Here is a 22,056-nt window from a genome sequence, read left to right on the forward strand (position 1 = left end):
GAGCAGCAATCTCTTTCATACTGGGCCAGTTTCTGGCCCTTGCTCTGCCTACTTTGCTTCCTCTCGAAAAGCCTGCAGACACCTCTTGCACACAGGGAAAACCCAGGTTGCACAGACCCCATGACACCTCCAACCTTGCCCCCAGGATAGGAAAGGGGTGTGTGTGTGTGTATGAAGAGTGATTCCTAGCTACCAGAAGGGCCCTTTGAGTGGGCAACCAGCCATAAAATGAAGCAGCCCTAAGCTGTTCCAATTTACTTCAGGGATTGAATTGTTCTCCAGCTGTTCCCTGGATCTGCAAAGGTGGCTTAAAGCCACCTTTCCCTCCCCACACCAAACACACTCAACATGACTAAAGAATCTGTCCTTTCTGTTCATCTTATCAAATTCACTCTATGTAAAGAAAAAGTTATCTGATTTAATGGGAAACTTAGCTTCCCAAAACCAAACTGCTTTGTTCCTTCTATGCCTACAAAGTCTAGGCAGCTTTTTTCCCTTTACATCAATTAAATAGGAACATGTATCAAATCAACATTTCTGGCGGATTATCCAAGGATCATTCCAAAATAGTCTAGCAAACCATTCTGATAACTGAGCCTTCAGACGATAAGAGCTTACATCAATCAACAACCCACAGCAAGTGAAGATTCTATTTACCAAAAATCCTTGTGTCCTGTTATAATTACTTGTCAATTGGTGAAGCAATAAACAATTGTCCCGTCAAGCAAATAAATATTTTGCAGCAAGTTCTGCACATTGTTCCTGCTACAGCTAATAATAGCTATTAAAAATTACATACCAGCCAGCTGTGTGAAAAATAAGAGCAAGACTGAACATGGCAATCAAAGGTATTATTCTGGAGTTATATAAGCCTTTTAGATGTGTTGTTCAGTGAAGTACAAGATTCACAATGGACAAAAATTCTTAAAGACTTCCTTTCTTAACAAGTACCTGTGCTATAAACAGCGATGGAATTCAGCTACTAGAACCAAACTGAATGGATGGGAATGCTTCCAGTCTCATATAGTCTGATCTTCCATTAGATGAGGTATTGGGCCTCTGTCCTGCTTGTCTTGAAAATAATTGCAACACTAGCAATAAGGCAGAAACAATATTAATGCTCTTAGGGACCAATCCTACAATTGAGTGCATTTACCTCCCACTGAATTCAACAGGAGTTGAGAGCACTTTGAACCTTCATGGCATTTCTGTAAAAATGATAGATGACCTTTATTTTCACAATTGTGTCCATAAATGCGTGCAAAACTTCTTGGGACATAATGTGCATGGCCCAGTTTCCATTATTGTTTCTTGGTATGGAGGAAATAATGGGTTAAGAATCTGATCCAAGCCTGCTCCCACTGAAATCAGTAGTAAAGATCCCACTGAATTAGGAGGGAGCAGGATCAAGCTGTAAAAGCTTTATGTTTCTTTGTGGAGTTTGAACAAAGAATTCCTCTGATGGGGGGAACACTAAAAAGGATCTGGTTAGGACTCTCTGATCCAGGTTCTACATCCAGCCTCAGAAAAGATTAATGCAGCCTGGGGGCTGCTCAAACACACATCAGCTAACTACAGCCCTTGAAGGGCCATTTACCAGTGAGAAGTCACTGGGTAACAGTGCCTACTCTATGCCCATTGTGGACTCTCTCACAACAGGTAAATCCCTAGCAGGTGAGATCTGGAATACCAGGAGCCAGAGGAGCCTATTATTTCTGATTATACTTGGGGCCCAACACATTTATCACAAAATCTTGCAGAGGTTCCACATCCAAAGCTGCAAGTTTTCATAGGAAGCTTTTATTTACTATGTAGTTGCCATCAATTATATCCACATTTTCTAATAAACCCACTCAGCTAACAGGGGAGAAAAGGGGAATTATGACTCACTTTTAAATCCCTCCCCCCCGCCCAAACTCTAGTCTCTGAGCTCTAACACAACATAGACGGGGCACCAGATTTAACTTGTTGTTATTAAACATTACATTTTTCTTTGCTGAGATCTTTTTCTTATTTCCCAGAATCAGCTTGTCTTATGCAACTTGTGTTTACATAGAATTTCTTGAAGAGCTCCCTGCCTGCAGAGAACCATTAGCAGCAGGAGCTGCTCAGAGATAATCAGGGGGTTGATTTCAGAGTAGCAGCCGTGTTAGTCTGTATCCGCAAAAAGAACAGGAGTACTTGTGGCACCTTAGAGACTGTCATAAATATAAAGGGAAGCTCACTTCATCGCATGCATCTGATGAAGTGAGATGTAGCTCACGAAAGCTTATGCTCAAATAAATTGGTTAGTCTCTAAGGTGCCACAAGTACTCCTTTTCTTTTTATAAAAATCAAAGATCCAGCCAAAGACTCCAGCTGATAGGAGCAGAAGCTGCCAAAGTCTTCTCTGGTCCTTTGGAGACCATTACTACAGTTATGAATGGACTTTCTCTGCCCTGGGCTGATTGACTGATTTTCTCCTACCTTTTCCCTTCCCTCCACCTCCCTCATGTTTTCTTCTCCTGAGCACCATCTTTAGCCTCTTCTTGCCTTCTCTTTATCTTATTGCCTCCTAACTAAACTCACAAAATAAAATAAAAACAAACAAAGCAACCAACCATGGCACTTACATGCTGCTTGCTGCCATCACTTAGTTTCTTCTGCTTATATGCTTTACCCCTTCCTTCACCCTGTGTCAATCCTGTCTATTCAGAGTGTATGCTCTTCAGGGCAGGGACTGATTGTTCTATGCTTGGGGTCCTGCATCCATGACTAGGGCTCCTAAGCACAACAGAAATACAAATAATAAATAAATCAGCGCTTTACAAATAACAAGTCTACAACACAGAGAAAGTAGGGGTGGGATGTGTGACAGCAAGGAAAAATGAAGTGGGGAAGGAGTCAAGGATAAGAAAGAAGAGGTCTGGACTGGCCATGGAGCCTTGGGGTTCCTTAGTTAAAATGTTTCTAAAAGCAGAGACCAGATTTCTTCAAACTTGTACAGTTGATCCCTGTGGCAAAGGTCAGAGAAGTCAGAGTACCATCGTTCTATTCTGTGACTTGATTTACTTTTTCATGTCTGTAAGTGTATTTGCTTTGTGATCATGGATGGTCTCAGATACCATGAACACTGTTACTGAGAGGCTCAAATTTATCCTACCATGCAGTTCTTGACCAGTTCTAGCCATCTTGTTTGATTGCTAAAGCCACAAATCATTTTAATTCTAGTGTCTTTCCATAGATGTTTAACCGGAGGAATTCCCACGTGCCAAAATGTGCCCTTGTCTTTACCATGTAACTGAAGGAAGAGCTACAATCCTATCTAGTTTTTGCAGTGTCTAATACATTCTAAATATTTTGTTGTTGTTGAATTAAATTAAGTGTAAATCTATAGAAACATGTTTTGCATTATGGCATACAATTGACTATTATGGAGCCTTTATAGAATGCTCCAACTCATTATCCTAGGACTTAGAAATATCATCAAGGCCCCAAGAGTCTTTTTTTTGTCATGAGTTAGACATGGGTCTCCACTAAATTTTGAACATCAGGGTGTCAGGAAGTGTCCAGCACACCTGAATAAAAACAATATGTCAATAAATATTTTAGCTGCTTATGTTGCCATATTCCTTCGCCAAGAGGTCAAACTGATGTTGTGGGACCTGGAATGGAACTATCCCCCCATCGTCACCAACTGATCATTATATACCTCTGTGACATTATCCAGGGTACAATTTGGACTGATGAACAGCTGTATTCCCTCAATTCTCCAACCTGGAGAGCACTTTCACTGTTTTGCTATGAAAGCCACCACTCCTGGTCTGCCTCCCACACAGCCTCCAGCATGTAAATTATTCCCAGTTATACTGTATGAATGCTATGGCCAAACACACTGCAGAGAAACACCAGCAAATTCCCAGTCCTAGACTTTCCTTCAGAAATGTATTTCTTGTGATGCCCAGCCTTCTCCTGAACAATACATATAAACTCTAACATTTATTAATAGAAAATTATATGCACCAATTTTTTTATCTCAAATTACATTTCCCAAACACCTCAATCCAAACACACTGGTTTAGATAAAACAGTAAAATAAGTTCATTAACTCCAGATAGATTTTCAAATGATTACAAATAATAAGGCATAAAAGTCAGAATTAATAACAGGAAAATAGAAGTAAATTGATTGATTGGTGATCCCTCAATTTGAGGATGATCTCTACCACGGATTTACGTATGGGTCCTGAGATGACTCAGGGTCTGATCCTGGAACCACAAATCTGCCTGCAGGAGGAACAGACATTTCATGGCAGATCAGCTGTCTCCTGTGAGAGAGTTCTTTCTTTTTCCTTCCTTCTTTCTCTCTTTTCAGCTTTGAGAGCAAGGTGCTTTTCCTCGAAGTGGACCACTGCCTGATGGAAGATATGGCACCATTGGGGTCGTTGGCAGCTTGCTCCTCCCAGCTTGTGATGTCCACAGTAGTTTTCTTAAGGTGCTCTTTCAGTGTGTCTTTGTAGCATTTCCTCTGACCACCATGGGATCTCTGACCATGGGTGAGCTGAGAGCAGAGGACTTGTTTTGGGAGGCGAGAGTCTGGCATCCACACACAATGTCCAGCCCAGTGGAGCGGGTGCATGAGGATCATTGCTTCAATGCTGCTGACATGGCTTCAGTGAGGATGCTGGCATTAGTGCGGTGATCTTGCCACTTGGTGCAAAGGATCTTCAGAGGCATCGTTTGTGATACCCCTCTAGACTCTTGAGATGCTGTTGATATGTCACCTGGGTTTCGCATCCATAGAGGAGTGTAGGAACAACAATTGTCTGATAGACCTGGATCTTGGTGTCCTGCCATAGGTCACAGTCCGTTAAAATGCATCAGAGCAATTTCCCAAAGGAAGCACTTGTGGATTGGATCCTGTGCTGGATCTCACTATCAATTTTTGTGTTTTGAGAAAGTTCACTACCGAGGTAGCAAAAATGTTCAACTTTCTCCAGAGTCTGACCCTTGATTGATTTGTGGTGGGTCACGTGCAAGGCCTGAAGCAGGTTGATAGAGCACTTTAGTCTTCTCAATATTGAGTGAGAGTCCTAGGCTTCAGTAAGCTTGTGCAAGAAAATCCAGTAGGGACTGAAAGTCATTCTCAGTGTGCACGAGGATGACACAGTCATCAGAGTACTGAAGTAATGGATGCCCTGAAGACTTTAGACTTCAAGTGAAGACATCAAAGATTAAAGAGCCGCCCATCCATTCTGTATTGAATGTCAACTCCATTAGGGAGGTGTTCTTTAACAAGGACCAAAATGACTGCTAAATAGATGGAGAACACGGGGCAATAACATGGGGCAATAACATATCCTTGCTTAACCCCAGTTTTGATGACAAAAGGTTCCATCTCAAGGCCATTACAGAGAACCGTAGCAGTAATCTGATCCTGGAGAAGCCTTACGACCTTAATAAATTTTGGAGGGCAGCCAAATCTGGGCAACAACTTCCACAGGGCTTCATCATTGACAGAGTCAAAGGACTTTGTCAAATCAAGCGAAGGCCATGTACTGGTCCTGATTTTGCTCCGGAGACTTTTCCTGGATTTGGCAGGCAAGGAAGATCATGTTGGTTGTCCCACAGGATGGTCTAAAAGCACAATTAGATTCCAGCAATATTTCTTCAGCAAGGGGAAGTAATCAGTTTAAGAAGATAGTAAAGTAAAACACAACTAATGACTATTTTACCAAAACAAGTGCATTCAAAGCAAAATTCTCTCTCACCAGATGTCTCATCAGTCTTACTGGCTGACCTCCTTTCAGTCAGCATCTCTCCCTCAATCCAATGCTGCTTCTTATGTTCTTCAGGTGTTGTTGATGTCGTGGGTAGAAAGAAGGGGAGAAATGATTCGGGGTGCCTCCTGTCTCCATTTATCGTTCTTTCTCTTCTTCAAGAACCATCTCCAGCTGAGGTTCAGGAGACAAAGTCAAAGGGAACCCCCTGCTGTTTCTTTGTCAATATGTAGATTTGAACCCACACCCTCTTTCCTGGCAAAGAATGGTCACTTAGTCAGGGGGTGGTCTATTGGATTTCATTGGCACCTGGCTGAGGCACTGGCTAGCCTTTTGTCTCTGGGGAACTAATTTCTGAATGCTCCCCAAGATTTGGATCAGGTCTAGTAATACCATTCAGAGGAATCCTTTAACTTTACATGCAGTGTTGCCACACAATTTACCAGGACAATAACGATCAGTAAATTATGAGTTTTCAAATGATACCTCAAAAGGCACACTTTGTACAAAATGTATCATAATCCTGTAATGGGGTGAATATAGGGGTATAGTCTGTCACAACCTCCCTGTCCATTCTCTCCATATCATTTGTTGATTGACAATCTGTAAGTCAGAATTAACCCCCAGATAGTGGCTTTTTATATGGGGTCGGGGATGAAAGTAGAATCTATTGGACACAACAATCCATATTCTCCTGGTTGCCACTAAATAGAAGATATTCTTTTCTCTGTAAGGTAGGATGAGTATCCCGAAGGCCCCAATATGGTGATCAGTTTCATTAATTTTCTTTCAATTCCCACCCAATGGGGGGGTGTTATTGTTTATGTATTGGAACCATAGTGAGAGGCTGGGACATGATACAGACAACAGCATAGTTCTTATAACAGGAAAGTGGAATGCCACTGCAAAACAGAAGAACAGGAAACAAGTCTAGTTATAGCTTGAAGTATAGTGTTTATAATACATAAGAGATTATGGTGGCTAGTTCTGCATACAATAGGAAATTAGGCACTTTCCTTGGTAGCAGAAAGTAAAAAAAAAAAAGGCATTTTTAGGCCTATCTGCACGTCTCCAACCATGGTCACAGTTTGATTACTTATTTTAATTTAAGCACCTACCTCTCATCCACATTCATGGGGTAATGTTGCTCCTCATGAACATGTATGTTGCAAGAACTCATCAACTAGTGACCATCCAACTATGCTGTTTTAAGACATTGTGTACATGTACCTAGGTGACAATCAGAGAAAAAAATTATGAAAAACATTGCAACAAAAAAGTATGTGGGGTACAAATGTACCCCAAATGTGGGTGCATTGTTATCTTGTATTTTTACTAGTTCTATATATATACATTTGCTTCTGAGTATCTTTTATCGTAATAGTTGGCATATGCTAATTGATAATGCATTGCAGTGACAGTAGGTGCTGCATATAGTCATTCTAAGGTAGAAAGTACTCCAGGAAGGTTGGTCCCTTCAAATCCAGGCTTGTTAGGCATATGCAACAGAGTACACTGATGTTGGCTCTCTCTGCCTAGCTTCTTGAGAGGATTTTCCGTCTAGGTTTTGTGCTCCAAACACCGCAGACTCAGGAGATTTTCAAGAAGATTTTCTGTGTTGTGCAATTTGAGATGGTGAACAAATGGGCACGATAGTCTGCTTCTGACCTTATAAAATGGATTTGCAATCCTGAAAGTGAGTCATCGTGTTATAGCAATGTATTAGGTGATCGTGATTTGTTCCAGATCATGTGAGAGTTGCTCTGAGAATGAAGAGCATGTTCCTGTTGATTGTTCATCAAGTTTGTCTTCAAACAATGAGATGCTCATGTTCAGCCCTGGTATAAGACCGGAAATATCTCCAACAGTCGTTGATGAGACACTAGAAGGGGAGGGATCTGTGTTACTACAGAGAATTCTTTCCCAGGTGTCTGGCTGGTGGGTCCTGCCCACATGTTCAGGATCTAACTGAGTGCCATATTGGGGCAGGAAGGAATTTTTCCCCATGTCAGGTTGGCAGAGACCCTGGGGGTTTTCACCTTCCTCTGCAGCATGGAGCACAGGTCACTTGCAGTTTGAAACTAGTGTAAATAGTGGATTTTCTGTAATTTTAAATCTTTAAATCATGATTTGAGGACTTCAGTAACTTAGATGTTAGGGGTCTATTACAGGAGTGGGTGGATGAGGTTCTGTGGTCTGCAATGTGCAGAAGGTCAGACTAGATGATCATGATGGTCCCTTCTGATCTTAAAGTCTATGAGTTAGAGATAACTTCTTTATCAGTATTCAGCTTGCTGAAGATCTTCTCAGCAAAAGTTTGACCCATGTTGGAACAATCCAACAAAATAAGCCACATATACCCAATGAGATGAATCCACATCTCACAGAGAAAACTCAGTGTTTGGGTTTGCTGGGTTACTCACCCTGGTTTCCTATTTGTCAAAGAAGGACAAGTCTGTAAAAATGTTATCCATGATGCATCATGACACGATTGTGAAAGGAGACAAAAAGAAAGTCCACATAATTCTCCACTACGATGATACTAAAATTGATGTCAATAACTTGGACCATCTTGCAATAATGTACTCCTGCAGGTACCAGATAAACAGTGGCCCATAGTTCTTTTCTTCAGCCTGCTTAATCTTGTTGGCATTGAAAGTTTCATCATTTGGGTCAGCAACAATCCTACTTAGCACCTCACTCAACCAAGACAAAGAAGGAGCTTGTTACATGTATTCTAGGAGAATGACTCAGAGATGCACACATAAAGAGAAGAATCCTTGGCACTCTTCATCTCATCACGCCCATCAAAGCACCACTCTGCTCCCTGGCTACCACCAAAACCGGTCACCATGGGATCACTTAGCAAACTCTGCAATGGTCACTGCCACACTTGCCCAAGGCAGCTGACCTGAATTGCCATAAACAATCTGAAGAACACAGTAAATTTGTATGTGCTGATCACTCCACATTGATGCTGATATGTCAAAATTGCATATAGGCTCACACTGAATGAGACTCCTGCTACTTCTTTCAATTTGCTAGTTAAATAAAGTGTTTGTTTTTTTTTTACTTAAGATGTTAATGAGCTGTACTTAGTTTCTGAATGCATTTGGGGGACAAAAGTCCCCCATACCTCAGTAATGTACCTTTTTTCATGAGACTGGATAAAGGCTAAGTGGTCTGATTTTCAGAAACTTTTCATCTTTTCTCATAAGCCATTTATTCTATCAGTCTCTTCCTATTTATTTATTTGTTCTTCACAGTTTTTCAGTATGCAAACATTTTTCTGATACTGAGACTGGTCAAAATTATTGCAGAATGTTAGGGGTGAAGCCAGAATATGTTGGATTGTAATCCTCCAAAGTCCCTGGTGATGTCTCTGTATGACACCACATTTTTGCTAGATTTATACAAAACAGTTTGAAAGCTTGAATGTCCTCTGAAACATGGACATTTTACATAAAGCACCAAAGAAAATATTTAAAATCTACATACTATAACAATGAAATGGAGTACTTCATAATATTTTCAAAAGATACAAGAATTTAACATGAACATTGGTAACATTGGGTTTGAAATAGACCAGAACATCCAAGGTAACACAAGAATAACATTCTAGGGGCAACTATGCTGCAAACTCTGGACTGGGAAATCCTGAATAAATCAAAAAAAAAAAAGAAACTCTACAGCTCTTAACCTCAGCAGCCCAAACACAATAGAAACATCAGTAGAACTGACATGGTGTAAAACAGGTGACTTACTGATGCTTAACATCTTTGACAGGATTTACAGTCTTTGATATTTACTGTGCCTATTCCAAGAACACTCTCATTTATAAGTATTCTCAGGAAAGTCTACTGACATGAATAGAAAAGTACAGACCATGCATTTTTCTTCTGCTATAGAAAAATTAAGCAATGCAGCAACATGTTTGCTTCAACAAATCCTGGTAAAAGTATATGCTAAGAGGCATAAAGGAAATCAAAATAAATGTATGTATGTGTGAACCTCTTCGTGTGTCATTAATGTGACATTCTGTTATGAAAGAAACAAGAGGTATTTGCTAAAGGTGGTCGAAAAATTCTGAAAATTTCTCAAAAATAATGTTTGCTTTCTTTTGACAGCTTAGAGAGTAGTCAACATTTCTCAAAAATGTCAAATTTCAACAAAAGAAAATTGAGAAAAATGGTCTGCATTTTTCAACCAGCTCTACTGTTCACAAACTGTACAGATCAAAGTGTATCCTCATTTGTCAACCTTTGCATAGCCCTCACCCACTCTGCTGTGCCTGCTCGTTACCTTGTCATACAATCGCTTCCATGCTTTTTCTTCCACCGGTTGCTGTATGCTTGGTATGACCCTGAGCACCACCCCTATCTTGTCCACATTTAAGTTCCTCTTAAAGTCCCAGGTTTGCTATGCTTCTTACAATGGATTTCTTACAATGAACTGGCTTCACTTATGTTGCCTACTGTTGTTCCCCTTTCTCTAGCCTCTCTCTACTGTCTGTCCTTAGCTTGTGAAATTATCCCTTTTGGGTGTTTGGAAAGCACCTAGAAGATAGCGAGTGCTATCATAAATAAACAGAAACAACAACGACTGCATGAAAAGTACTAAAAATCAGGAAATGTCAGAGTCAAGGTTGTCTGCGGAATCTCAACACTCTACTCTAGTTTTTTTTATGCAGTGATATAGTCCTCAACTACACAATCATATGCTAATTTTCCCCACTATATCCCTGCCTCATTTACCGCTTAAATTGGATATTATTTTTATCTTGTTTATCATTGATTGCATATGCCTGTAACAAATCTACCATGGCCACATGAAACCATCTCAGAGTTAAAATGAGTGAGCTGTTTAACACAAACATTTTAATGCTAGAAATTACAAATGCCACATCTAACTGCTAATAGTCGCTTGATAACTTTAACAGCTATAAGATATATGATTATACAGCCTAGGTTTTAGGCAATTCTCTAGATTTATTATGTATTCCATTTAATTAATGAGTTGTTACTCTTTTTGATAGTTGTTTTTTTCCCCTGCTAAAGTCACTACCCTGATTTTTTTTAAAAATGTCAATTATATTGAATGTATACGAAGATGAATATACATCCCTAATTTATGGCCCTGCCTACAATAGAGACATTTACATTGGCACAACTACGTTGACATAAAGTAAAAAAAATTAAATGCCTGTGTGCCTTACTGGCTTTTGAATATTTTAACCCATAGTCACTCCAATGTAAGCCCATTGTGTAGATACACTGAACTGACGTATAAATAGGTGTAGTGGCTTTCAGTGGTTCCTCCCTGTCAACACTGGAGGGAGGCCATTTCGCCTTGCTACACCTACAGCTAGCAGCTGAGAGCCAATCATAGAATATCAGGGTTGGAAGGGACCTCAGGAGGTCATCTGGTCCAATCCCCAGCTCAAAGCAGGACCAATACCCAACTAAATCATCCCAGCCAGGGCTTTGTCAAGCCTGACCTTAAAAACCTCTAAGGAAGGAGTTTCCACCACCTCCCTAGATAACCCATTCCAGTGCTTCACCACCCTCCTAGTGAAACAGGGGATTAGCCAGGTAAATCAGTAAAGAGTCTAAAGCCATGGGCCCTTGGGACAGGGCAACTGGCAGTCTTTAGCCAGCTCCCTGGATGGGCCAGACAACCACCACAGTCAGGCTCAAGCCCTCTGGGTGGGGCACAGCAACAGTCTATAGCCAGGCCTCTGGTTGGGGCGGGCAGCATCCAGACACAGGCCGTCTAGCCTAAGGTGAGTAGGCCACCATCCCAAGAGTGGGGTTGGCGGCAGAGGGTAGGGGAACCTGGGCCCACTCTACTCCCCATGTCCCAGCCCAGGGCCCTAATAGTGGCATGGAATCCCACCACTGGGTCAGCAGGGATCCTGCTGAAACATGCTTACTGTGGTTTCAACAACACAACCAGACTAATATCTGGTTTCCCTGAGCTACTTCCCCTACCTGTTCGTAGGGCTTCGTCGTTCATAGGCTCCTCAGAGTACTCAGCAGCCGGCAGTTCCAGGGGCTCCTCAGAAGGAATGGAAGGTATTTGCCTGGCAGCAGCTCCTCAAAGTATTCCTCCAGAGGCAGGGGTTGGTATGGCTCAGTCCCTGGTTCAGAGGCCAGCAGCATCCAATGCCTTCCCTTGCTCTCCATCAACTGAGCTGGACGCTCTGTCTCTTATACTTCCTGTTCTGCCCCTCTGCTTCCAGTACAAGGGGCAGTCCCAGATTAGCTCGACTCACCAGGGGGCATGGAGTGATTTCTTCCTGTCAGCGTCAGAGGCAGGCCACTCCACCTCACAACAATACAGTTTATACCTGTATGAATTAATCCAGTAAATTAATTATGTAAACTGCACCACTGTAAAACCACTTTACATTGGTGCATTTGGGTGACGTAGTTACAGTAGTGCAAATTTCTCTGATGTAGATATGGCCTATATCTATACATCCGTATACACCTCCCTCGCCAATAATTGTTAGCTTTGAGTTAATTTCACCAGAGTGTATCACACCAATGAAAACTGTAAACAAGGAAATAACCAATCATGTCATTCAACACCTCATCTATACTTGATTAATAAATTCTCCTTAATCTCAGCTACCTTCTTTTCTCATCTCACAGCCGAGAGATTTACAATGATGTAACAGGTCAGAATCTGACCCAATGAATAATACAATGATCTGATCTGAGCGAGATTGTTGAGCAGTTAAATTTGGTGACTAAAACAAAATTTTATCATTGATAACAATATTATGTGGTGCTTTCATACTCTAGTGGTATTCTATGGTAACTGACATAGCCACATGGCAGATGCTTGAGCTGGCCCCCCAGTGGAGATGGACACTGCAGGATTTAAAAAGGTATGTTTTTAGCTGTTAGTGCATGGAATGCTTTTAGCTTCTTTAGTGTGATTTAGCACAAACTGCTGAAGTGTGTTACTTCATCTGCAGTTCATGTTAAATATGGAAAAAGCTACTACTGAGATGGAGAAGAGAATTAGGCAAAAATATGCAAAATGTACAGATAAGTTATAATGAATAAACCTTTAGGTTTTCTGAAGCTCAGTTCTGTTCATGTAAAGGTCCAAAAGGTCAGATGCTCAGCTCAAGTATTTCTGAAATTATCAGACTGTCTCAGGTCCTTTTGCTGTAGCACAAAAGATAGAACTTTTTCTGCAGTTTTGTTCTGTGTTTATACAGCACCTAACACAACAAAGTCCCGGTCCATAACTATTGCTACTAGGTGTTACAGTAATACTAATACTAATTAGTAATGATAGTGTTAAGACCATCCATTCTTCCCCTTACTGTCAGTCAATCTTGTTTAAATTTTGCAATGGTACAAGAGATTTCTCATAACACATCTATTAGCTCTGACTGTTTAATGCTGAATATCTGTGAAAATTAGGCTATTTATTTAGGTGCCCAAATATGGATTTAGATACCTAACTTGTAGACACAACCAAGTTTAAAAAAGAAAATGACAATCAAAAACTGTGGGTTTTTCCTGGGTCTCCTGGCCTACATCCTTGCTAAAGCAACCATTCCAATTACAGAGACATAGAAACTAGAGAATTCTTTTTTAAGATTTAAAAAAAATAATCAGATGTGTTCATTATTTTTAAAACAGTTTCAGCTATCTAGCTTCCCTCACATCTAATGTCTCTCTTCAGAATTTCACTTAATCCACTAACTCACCTTATAATTTACAGTACTAACTTAATGAATTCATTAATTTTGTTACTCAGGGTTCTGTCATCTGATGGCATTGAATAATCTGCATCAGGTTTCCTTAAACTAGTAATAATCTGAATCTCTCTTGACGCTACTTCTCCTGTGCATCCCACTTGCTACAGTGTTTTCTCACTTCCTCAGCACTGACATCTGTCTACAGCTTGCAGGGTCTCTCTCTTATTCTCAACAATATTCAGATCTTTAAATGAAATTTTTTTTAAAGCCTTCAGGATAAGCAATTTTGCAATTTGAGACTGAGACTTGGATAGGCTCTCATTCACAGAAAGCCATGATGCCAGCATATTATAAGATGGGTGAAAATGCTTCTGTATGCATAGCAAGCCATTTATGGGTCTTAAGCTAGTCTTTGTAAGTAATTCATGAGGTCTGATTTAACTTCATGTATAGTAGGAGTCATTCATGAGGCCAAATTTCTTATTACACCTGACATCTTTAAAATTGAATATATTCCAATCACCTTTGTTTTTAAAAAGCTGTTATGAAATAACTTGTAAGATCAGACATCTGATCTGTACTTTTCATTCATTTTTATCCGTTATAAAGGATGTGTGGAGAATTGTTTGTTTTCACAAAAAGATGACATTATCTTCCAAATCTGTACCTCATGTCAGTTGTTTTAAAAGAGAGACTAAAAGAGAGGCACATTTTACCGCAACATAATGTTTCCTGACAGTTTCTCAGAATGACCTCAACACCCCTACCATTCTGCTCAGCTTCTACTTGAACTCTTCCTTACTGCTCTCCAGGCTTCGTGAGCCATGCGAGCAAGGGGCAGGCTGGGGTAGGTGCGACCGCGCGGTGCTGCTGGCTGGGAGATGCAGTGAATTTTTTTTTCCCCACGGCATGCCTCCGATGACGTGAGCTGTAGCTCACGAACGCTCATGCTCAAATACATTGGTTAGTCTCTAAGGTGCCACGAGTCCTCCTTTTCTTTTTGCGCAGACAGACTAACACAGCGGCTACTCTGAAACCTTCCAGTTCTGAGTCTCCCCAAATCCACCCTCCCTGCATTCTTAGCTATGACACACTTGGACTTCTCAACTCTGGTTCACCATTCGCAAAAGCATTAAACCAAACCCTCAGTTATCAGTTTACTCTAGGCATATACCCTCCACACAGTGCACAACAGAGACCAGATTCAGGTAATAATAAACAAATGTTTTATTTAATAGAAAAACCACAGATTCAAGGGTGAAGTAGTAAGCGAAAGCAAACATATACAAGTTACACAAAATAAACAAAGACGCAACTTCAGGCTTTCCAGTTCTCTATTAGATAAAATCCCTTTTCTAATCAAGTTACGCATTGCCTTTGACCATTTCTCAGCATGCCCTCCTAGCCAAATGGGGCTGGGGTGTGGTATTCACAGACAGGCTTTGACAATGTCTCTTAAGTCCTAGATGCCAAATCTCAGACACAAGCCTGCTTCTGAAAGACTTCTCTGGCTCTCTCTCTGTGATTCATAGTTATTCAGAGCTTGGAAATCCCCTCTTAACCCTCGATGTCTTTCAGTTAATTCTAAAATAGCCCATCATCATCTCTTCTTGGCTGGACAATGTGTTGCTACTTGGAGCAGGTTTCCTGTAAACACCTGTCTTGGGAGGTGCCCCTCCCTGCTGTAAAATTGTCATAAGGGTTATGAGCACAGTTTTCAATATTAATAAATCTATGTATTTACAACCAATCTGTATTCATGTGTTTTAATGCCCACGTTCAGAACATTACTAGATTTCGTAAAAGACCTTAATACACTTTTAGTTTTATAGAACAATAATACAGTGTGCAATCAGTTGGTTTAAGTGCTCAGATGGGGGGGTTAAACCTTCCATTCTCCCCTTGGGGTGTCTGGACCCTGATTGTCACAATACTTTGCTATGGCTTGTGTGCAATTTGCCCAATCTACACATGTTCCTCCTACCCCACCCCCACCGTGTTTGTTTAGAAATTGGCCCCAAACTGGACAACTCCCCCACCAAATCTTTGAGAAAGTTCCGATTCTGATCTTGATCCATTTCAGTGCTTTGCAGTTTAGGGCCATCTCTCCCTTCTATTTTCTTTTCCTGTGGCAACATATCAACCCAATGAGGCTGAATATATTTGTTAAACCTAATCATGTGGAAGATTTTTCTCACATTATATACGTGACATCATTTTTCAAAGGCTAATTCGAAACAGACTATGTTTCTGAGAACTCCCACTGAGTTTCTGCAAACTGTGACATAGCAAGTTTTTTTCCCTGAATAGGAGCCCACTCCTTAATGGAACTATACTTTAGTTCACTCACCCTATCTCAGCAGAAGTTCCTGAAAAATAAAGCAAAAAAGAACAGGTTACACAGAACATGATTATATTTAGAAAAATATTGTAATCCTGCCTGTGTATTAGTAAATAATACCACTGCAGTACTGTAGCGCACTATATCAGCAAAACCTACATACTGAGAGATGATCATTTGCTTGGTGAATTGTTGGGATTTTCTTCCTCCAAGATTTTTTCTCATTAATTACAAATTGTTTTGTTATTTCAAGAGTTTCTTCAGTGCTAAGATTTATATGCTAGATAGATAATGATAAAAGTTTGAATTGTAGCTCCAGTAGTGTCTTGGCAAGGCAGGCTATGAAACCTAGAGGGTCCAATCTCCAAATCATGTAGAAAGATCCCTCTGGAGTTAGAAGCACTGGCAAATTCTTCCATGACTGGAATTATTGAATTGGGAATAAGACATCCTGAGAGAGAACATCACAAAATCTGTGAATAATGGATTCTATGTCATGAAGGGCATGTAAAGATATCAGTGAAGATTAAGTCTTGGAGCAGGGTTGGGTGGGGGGGATTAGGGAAGTGCTACTCAGACATTTTAGGAAGGGGAGGAAGCAAGGCTTTCACAGCTTCAAAGAGTGGTTAGAGAAGAGGCTGGAAAATAGCACAAAACTTGAGACTGGGGAGTGCAAGTCATGAATGAATGAATTTGGTTCCAGAGATTGCCCTTTAACATCTTAATTAAAAGTCATCCATTGGTTAGTTGGTTGTGGGATTTGGGGGTTTTTTTTGGTCTCCCCCTCCCTTACCCCAGTAATTTCATTCACTGATAAGTCAATACACAAGTAAGCCATTTACTGAATCAGGTGTGTGCTGATGGAAAAGCCAAATGACCCACAGGTCAGACTATTGTTTAAAGAATTAAGTCCGATGCATGCAAAAAACTGTTTAGTTGATTGTTTCAGGAATCTCTTCTTCAGCTGCTGGCTCCTGCCATTTAGCCAAAGAAAGCTATCAAACAAGTATCAGCTCTAATGCTTCCAATCCCCTCTTTCTTGATAGTTTATTTCTGCTACATACTAAAATTGCCAACAGTCACTTTTGAACATTGTTAATTTAATTATTATAGTGTTTTGTAGAGCACACCACCAGTCGCAGCTGGAATCTTTGACTCAATCCCTGGGCCACTGTAACACACATCCTCACCTATAGGGCTCCCTCTTCTGCCCAGACATGGCATTGAAAGGGACTCAAATTTTTACAGCCTTCTGGTGGCCATTTTCTCAGCAATAATGACCAATCCCAGCCAATCTCTTCTTCAGATTCTCTCACTGGATCTTCTGTGCCTCAGTCTTGTGGCCAAATCACACAACAGTTCAGTCTCCTTCCAGGGTAAGTAAAGGTTCAACTCAAAGTCCAAATCAAATACCCAAACTAATAGTCCTGCCCTACTCAGACTCCACTAAAGTCCCCCATTTCTTGGCCCCTTCTCCTGACTCCTTCAGAGCATCTCTCACCTTGCTTCTTCTCCAGAATGATTCCACTACTGCATTCCTTCCCCCGGGATTCCAAGAGCTTTCCTTAAGGATCTCCCTACTGCAAATCTTCTTTTATAGCTCCTCAACCCGTCCTGGGCTTCTCTCCTGTTCCCTTATCCTCAAAGACCCTAGCCTAGCAGTCCCCCATAGGGTCTTCCCAAAGGGCAACTCCCCTCATTCCTCATCTACTGACTTCCCAGTTCTATTTAAGTAGGGGGTCTCCCTGCTTCACCATCACAGCTGGGATCAGTCTTTCTAATTGGTGACCCCATCTGGATGTAATGGGGCTTAATTAGCCCTTATGTTGCCAGCTTACCAATGAGGCTGTGAGACAGCTAAAAAGTCATGCGTAAGGCTCAGCTCAGCTTGCCTCAAAGGACCAGCCAGCCTGTGACAGTCATATTCAGGCCTCCTTTAGTTCTAGTAAAGTCAGTAGAGTTAAGTGCCACACTGGATCAATTAGATTTTTTTAAAACCCTAAATTTTTACCATTCACTACAATCCACTCGATCACTGAAACAGTTCTGCATTCTCTTGTAATCTGGTCATATCCTTCCCTTTCCCAACTTTTGTTGGGTCTGATAGGGTGGCACTATTTTGGGGTAGATATACCTGGCCCATGTTGTATTTTGTGAAGGTTGCCACAGAACAGTATAATTTCACTGGTAAAAAATTATCTCAATTTAGCCACTTTTTACTAGTTCAATATGCCCTGAAATTCTTGATTTTTACCACATTTGTTAGTGACCACAAATTAGAAACTGATGACACAGGGTAATTTAATACTTGTCATGACTTTTCCTGAGAGCGATCTTGAAGATTGTTGATCCAGAAGTAATTAATTTATCTTGGAAATAATGACTAATTGCTATAATAAACTATGCTAATCTTTCGACAGTAATGAATATCACTACAGTACATCCCTGGAAAATACTAAGGCTGAAGCCTTACCAGTCCAAATTAAATGATTATCCAACATAATGACAACACACTAGAGATCAAATTCTGTGCAGGTGGGTCCAGAAGCACTTCCGCTAAAGAAGAGCTGCCATGGTTCTTTTGCATGGATAATTCTTTACTTTTTAAACACTGTTTTTATAGCGAAGAGGCACTGTGATCAGCAAGCAAAACAACCATGCAGAAGAACAAGGAATAGGAGGGAACATACATTTAAAAAATATAAAATAAATTGGCAAATGCCTCTAAAACCCTTGAACACCTCAGATAAATCAGACTGATAAAACTTTAAAATCTAATAAAATGGAAGCAGGACTAAATAAAACGTATGAATTTGGGGAGGGAGGGGAGGTAATGAAACCCAGAGTCTGCGCATAAATGCAAAATACTTCATCACCCTCTCAGATATACATGAAGTATGATGAAATGGAAGATGAAAATGCAAATTTAGTGTAATAAAACTCTTTCGAGTCTTAAAATAAAATAGAAAAATTCCTGAAATCTAGAAATAGGGTCCTACCAAATTCATTGTCCATTTTGGTCAGTTTCATGGCCATAGGGTGTAAAAAAACTGTAAATTTCATGTTTTCAGAAATTTAAATCTGAAATTTCACAGCGTTGTAACTGTGGGGGTCCTGACCCAAAAAAGGGGCTGGAGTGGGGAATTGCAAGGCTATTGTGGGGGAGGGTTGCGGTATTGCCACCCTTACTTCTGTGCTGCTGGCAGTGACACTGCCTTCAGAGCTGGGCTCCCAGCCAGCAGCCACAGAGCTACCTGCAGCCGGGGGAGGTTCCTGGGGATGGGTCTGACTTGACCCCGGTAGCCCCCCTGCAGGGGAAGAGGAAGTCTCATCCCTCCTCAGCCCAGCCGGGATGAGCAGCTGGAAGGCAGTGCATGGTAAGAGCCCTCAGCACCGCCCCTCCCTTACACCAGACAGATTTCCTGGGGAAGATCAGATTTCACAGTCCGTGAGGCATTTTCATGGCCGTCAATTTCATAGGCCTCTACCTATAAACCACCTCAACACCCTCAAATGCCCACACAACCCCACCAAAATTAAATGATCATAACATGAAATAAGGAAAACAAAAGCTGATGTTTTCAGTTCCTGTGGGAAAATGAAAACCCTGAAGCCTCCAGCATACTCATACATACATTAAATCTATCTCTCTCATTCAGTAACACTCATCTACTGTGGGACAAATTCTGGGCCTCGTTTCTGTGACTGTATAGGTGCTTGTAAGCCCCTTGCAGCAATATAAACCTCCCTCACAGCAGGAAACCTGACAACAATCAGTCCCAGGGCACAAAGGGCACAAAGAAGGCTTCTAGGAGGGTGTGGGGAGATGTCGTGTAAAGGTCCCTGCTTCTTGCTGAGTTGCCTTCTGCAGATCCTCCTCCCTCTCTCTCACCCCATTTAGGGCCCATGAGAGTTACTGAAGTTCCTGCAAGACAAAAAGGCAGGGACCAGAGTGTGGTCTCCCTGTAGGATGTGTGTGGTCGAGGCGTTCTCTCTTTTTCCCCTGATTTCTCAAAAGGGAATATTTCTTTGGCTCAGTGGCCTAAGGTTCCAGCGGATAGTTCTACAACGGAGCTGTCAAGCCAGGAGCAGGCTTGGGCAAAGTGGCTGTCCTATCCCTGCAGGCTGCCACTCAGATTGGAAAACAGAGGATGTGCCCTCTTGTTGAGCTAAACCTTTAGAGGTTCTCTGTCATTAATTTGAATGTTGCCCCACTCATTTTCCTTTATGTCCATACCATGGAGACTCCTTTCTTACATATACACAAGCAAATCAAAGTAATCTCCATGCCCACAGGATGCAGGAGTTACCCTCTCTGTCAGGTAAGAAAAAATATGAAGTAAATTCTCTGTGCCATTTGTTTTCACTTCTAAGTAGTGCAATATCAAGTAAGCTTCTGACACTACATTAAGAAAATGTGACAAAAGTCCTGGCCCACATACTTTTATATTGCACATTAGGCAGATTTGCTCAGCCTTTGGTACTGGGTGAGCAAGAAATACATATCATCCCAGTTCCTAGACACTATTATGTTATATTGCAATATTTTTACTCAATCTGTTTTGTAATTATATAATTAGTATAAATAAGTGGCATATTCTCTCCCTCATCATAACCTATGGAAAAACATTGAGTTCTGTTGATAGGATCTGGGATGATGGAATACTTTGTTATGATGTTATTCATTTTGGTCATAGTAAAAATAAAAGAAAAAAACTTCCATCAAATTTTGAAAATGACAAACAATAATAAAATAAGTTATAAGAATCAGGGTCAATATTTTCAAAAGTGGGTGCCTAAAATTAGGTTCTAATTTTATTTTTAGACACATAAATAGGTAGCCTGATTTTCAAAGCAGCTAAGTGCAAGAAAAAATTGAGAAAAAAATCTGCCATGTTATCCTTCTGTTCTTTACAGTCATCAGATGTTTTGCATATGTCCAGCAGGGATAAGCACTTTAATCTGAATTCTAGTCTGAGGATTCCTCAAGTGACGTTAGAAACCCTAAATCCAAATATCTCCCTATTAGAATTTCAGCCTACATTTGCTCCTCTTAACATGACTTTCCTTGAGAACTGGCCTCTTTTAGTTGAATATCTGAAATCAACTCACATCAAACTATTCTGCTCCCTCAACGGTATTGATATATATAGGCTGTTTGAAAAATTTATTCTTCAGTTTGCACCTCCACAGAGACCAGGCAGTACACACCTAGTCTGATGCTAAAATAGAATGGTATAGGTGACACAGCACCACCACAAATTAAGGTGCAAATGAGAAGCAGTTGTGAAAAGTTAGCCAGCCTTACTCCACCAATTGCGCTACAAAATCCAAGACATCTGTTGTGGAACTCATACCGATGCTCTTACTTTCTATGAAGTAAATATTAAGAAAGTTGGCCTCACTTAGTTCAGTTGGGAATGCAGACCAGGTAGTAGTACAGGTACTTAACAAGTCTTACACATACTTAATGAAGTCAGGGCCCATTCAGTGATAAGTTACAGGGAAAATGCAATGATTAAGAGCAGCTGGCATAGATATAGCACCAAAAACATTTTCACTTTTACTAACCTGCAGATGAGCCCTCCTGTCCTCCGAATACACAGCCCTTTGTGTGTCCATATCACAGGACTGGACAAGACTAAGTGTGCTTGCCCCACCCTCGAGACTCACAAAGCCCCATAGTCACCGACTTCCTGCCTTTCCCAATCACATTCTGCAAGTTAGACCAATTTCTGTGCAGTAGTTTACTGTGAACCAATACACACAGAAAGTGCTATGTTGTGAACATAAGTTATGCTGGTGGTGTCCATTTTAGGCCTGACTCCTAGCAGAGTCTAAATAGGTCTTTTTGGAAGGTGCAGATTCCCTTTTTTACTTCCACAGCTGCTCAGGCTGCCATATATACTGATTGATTCTTATGGTCATCAACACACACACACACACACACAAAATTACTTTTGGGACACTGATCAATAGTAAAAAGAAAAGGAGGACTTGTGGCACCTTAGAGACTAACATATTTATTTGAGCATAAGCTTTCATGGGCTACAGCCCACTTCATTGGATGCATAGAATGGAACATATAGTAAGAAGAAATATATATACATACAGATAAGTTGGAAGTTGCCATACAGACTGTGAGAGGCTAATTAGGTAAGATGAGCTATTATCAGCAGGAGAAAAAAACTTTTGTAGTGATAGTCAAGATGGCCCATTTAGACAGCTGACAAG

Source organism: Caretta caretta, chromosome 5 (assembly GCF_965140235.1).
Source record: "Caretta caretta isolate rCarCar2 chromosome 5, rCarCar1.hap1, whole genome shotgun sequence".
Lineage (NCBI taxonomy): Eukaryota > Metazoa > Chordata > Testudines > Cheloniidae > Caretta > Caretta caretta.